Raw genomic sequence first — 3,899 nt, 5'->3', positions numbered from 1 at the left:
CCATTTAACCTCTGGCAAATATTATCTGGTTGTGCTTTCAGGTTATCTTAGAGCCTCTGATGTATCTGAAGAATGAACGAACAATCAAAAATCATGCTGCAGAAGTCTTTTCTTCATTCTGTCTTCTGTCTGGCACAAGGGAATGCCATGTAGAAACCTAATAAGGCGTGTAAGGGATGTTAAAATAATGTCCTATTGCTGAATTCATATTATCCTCTCACTAGGGAACCATCAGCCTCATAGATTAAATAAAAATAAATAAGAGAAAGAACCCATTCTTGTGGTTGCCAGCAGAAAATAAATTAAAAGCTGCTTCCTTTTTAACTACGTTCAATTGTCCTTGCCCACAGGGACCATCCTTTGGAAATGTAAAAGAATATCTTTAGTTCTTGATGAAAGAATAATAATTTAGTAATATCTCTTAGGAAAAAAAAGGCATTAAAACTATAGTTATACGAAACCATTTTTCTGTCCATGAATTTCTTAAATTTAAGACTCTTAACATGCTTTGAAAAACATTATCTCAACACTCCAGTGGCACAATGTTTTAAATTTCTCATTTAGAAAGAGAAAACAGAAAAATTTGAAGCATATATATGCTAACAGGCTTTTCTAATCTTTAAGAAGTCAGCAGTAGAACTGAATATCTAGGGGATCTTTCCAGAAAAGCTTTTTTTTAATTTTTATTAATTAAATAATTTGAGGAAAAATAAGAAAGTTGAATCTGTACCATCAAAAGCATAAAATTTTATAATTAAAAATCATAATATATCAGATGATCAATTTTTGTTCTCGTTACACTGTATTAACTTTTTGAATTGTTTTACCATATCGTATGTTTGTTTGTTTTAAAATAAACAAATAAGTAGTTGTGACATTGTTGACTCCATAAGGAGTTTCTGGTGATAAATTAGAGAAAAAGGTAGAAGAAGCAATTTTTTTTTAAATGTACTAAATTAAATACCATTATATAATTCCAGCTGTATAACTTATACAATCAAAATTATATTAAAAATTCAGTGTAGCGTTCTCATTATAAAACTATTGGAAAAAAGATATAAGTAGTTATCAAAATATGATCTTTATCTAGAAACAAGATGAACTTCTGTTCTTAAACAGTGTTTCTAGATCATGAGCAGAGCCAACCTAGTTTGTTTGTTTTTTTAATATTCATTTGCACTCTGTAGGATTTGTATTATAAATCTTCACATTTAATTGCAAGGCTTAAATGTTTTCAATGCAACTACAATTCAGAGTGTGTAGCCATAGATTTGTTATAGTGCAGAATTCATATCCCCATACTATTTCCCTATTTTTGGTATAGAATGTTAAGGGTGTGGTTCTGGGCAAAGATATGCTAATGGCCAACTTCCGCTTCTGTAATCTGCTTGCTTGTTTGATGATTAACTAGGGTGTGGTTAATCTGCATGCTTGTTTGATGTTAACTAGGGTGTGGCTAGGCTTTATAAACTGCTTCTTTTGGGAGCTCGAGGCTGATCTCCTCGAACCCTGCGTGGTAGAGAGTCAATCTTCGGCCCGCTAATAAAGGCTCATAATTCATCTCAATTGGCTCCATGGGTCTTAGAATTGATCGCACCACAACATAGAACAAGTTAACAAATGTTCAATTTGAACATGGAGATATATATTTTTGCTCGTATTACCAATAAAATTCTTGATCTGTTACTCAGACTTTATACACATTCAGAAGAAGCTCACAAGCCTTCCTAAGGAATGTAAACTGACTCTAGACCTCTCTTTTCTAACTTGGTGAATGAGATTTTATGCAGTTTGTTAAAAGGGCCTATACCTGTCATCCTCTTCCACTAGAATACTGCTTACAACTTTGAGAACTTTGAGAACAAATAAGTAGTGTACTCATCACATACATTATAATAAATACTATTAATTAGAATTTGTAATAACTTTGCACTGTAGGTAGTATCATCCTCTTTTTTAAAAATATGGAAATAAAATAAGCTCAGAGAGTTAGAGTGCATTAAGTAGCTTCTAAAGAGTACATAAGTATGTTAATCTAACATTGTCTGTAAACAAATTTCATGTTATAGTAAATAAATATTTGGCTTCATTCTAAGTCAATTCTTTGATCATTGGCATGAACTATAATTTCCTCTAATTTGTCTAAATTATTGTTGCTCTATAGGGACCTCCTCATAAAGCTACCTCAGTGTCACCATCAAAAACATTGGATTCCAGTGTAGACAATAATATATACCAAAGCTGACAATTTTGATTTAGCTGTTTTAATGTTTCCAGGATAGGTGACCCTTAAAGAAAATCTAATCAAATTCCAGATGATTTCACATGACCACACTACATCCAGAAATTCTATTCATAGGCATTAACTAAATAAAAATAAAAGCACTTTTACAAAAAAAAAAAAAAAAAAGATTTGTATGAAAACATTCATTTCAGCTTTATTTGTAATACGCAAAAACTGAAACCAACCCAAATATCTCTAAAGAGAATGATTAAACAAGGGCTTTATCATCACATAATAGGATGATACTTCATACATAAAAAAACATGCTGATACAGGAAAAATATGGATAAATCTCAAAGCATCATGTTGAGCAAAATGAATCAGACACACATAAAAAGTATATAGTATGATTTCAGTTATATGCAGTTTTAAAAAATCTATTGTTCTTACAACGATGGCTTGAATCTGGGGAGGCGGTATTAACTAGAAAGAAGCATGAGGGAATGTCAGGGTAAGAGGAATGATGTATCTCTTGATCTTTGGATGATGGTTACATGAGTGTATGCATTTATTAATGTTTGATCAAATTCTTCACTTAAAATCTATGACTTTGACTATATATTAAATATAATTCGATAAAAATTCCAGTTTATTTTAATAATCAATGTGCTCATGTCATTGCCCTATCACTCATCTGTTCTCTAATATTTCTCATAAATCGAAAAAGAAAGCTAAAATTCCTAGTAGATTTGTGGGTTCAATTATCCATATGACTTGTCAGTAAAATAAACTGAGAATTTTATGATTGTTGGAATTAATCAGTTAATAGTATTGAAAAAAACTTCAAAGTAGCAAAAAATGGTGTCAAGACTTTCTTTGACTCACAGTCAGATTCTAGGCAGTTATACTGATCTTTGAAGCTATCTTTGCTACTAACTCTTTAAGTGACTAGCCTTAAAAAATATTGGAGATCACGGAGTTCATTGATCCCTGGCTCAGTTCCGAAAGGAAAACAAGAAAGGCCTCTCATAGTACGGTAAATATTTTGACAACATTACTTAACAAATGCATTGTGATGCATCCAAGCTTAAAATCTGTGGATTGCTATTTTTCGAGGTAAAAACAAAGCCACTCAGCAGAAAATTTTCCAGAGGAATAGTATCACAAAATTTTTTTTTTCTGAGATTGTTGGTAATTTTCAACAGGGGAAGTTAACACAAAATGACTATTTTACTAGATTTTTTTCCAATTGCAAACAAAGATAAAATACATTTATACATGACCATGAGCAGAAATTATCTGCCCTTAATGATCCATCAAAAACATATTTTAAGATTACAGCCCTGCTACCCTGAACAAGCCCGATCCGGTCTGATTTTGGAAGCTAAGCAGGGTTGGCCCTGGTTAGTACTTAGATGGGAGACCACCTAGGAAGACCAGGTGCTGTGTAGGTTTAAAACATAAAAAATAAGATATTGTAAACTGACAAGGTCCTTGCAATCTGTGAGGTCAACCTTGCCTAAAAAAAAAACAAAACACATTTTATTTTTCTATAGCTTGTAAAATATTTTATTGTATATAAATATAGATAGAGAAATAGAATTTTTTATTACACCATCACAAAAAAGGCTGATTGCATTTAATAAGATTTGTGATAAAATATTTCAGCACCAAG

General features: G+C 31.6%; 1 pseudogene; it reads left to right on the top strand.

The window, feature by feature from the left end:
* The first annotated feature begins 3,557 nt into the window (after window positions 1–3,557).
* LOC112481147 lies at window positions 3,558–3,676 on the top strand (annotated as a pseudogene).
* Window positions 3,677–3,899: the final 223 nt, after the last annotated feature.

Source organism: Pteropus alecto, unplaced genomic scaffold (genome assembly GCF_000325575.1).
Source record: "Pteropus alecto unplaced genomic scaffold, ASM32557v1 scaffold104, whole genome shotgun sequence".
NCBI lineage: Eukaryota > Metazoa > Chordata > Mammalia > Chiroptera > Pteropodidae > Pteropus > Pteropus alecto.
Note: the sequence above shows the minus strand (reverse complement) of the source record. Positions and strands in the feature narration are given on the sequence as shown.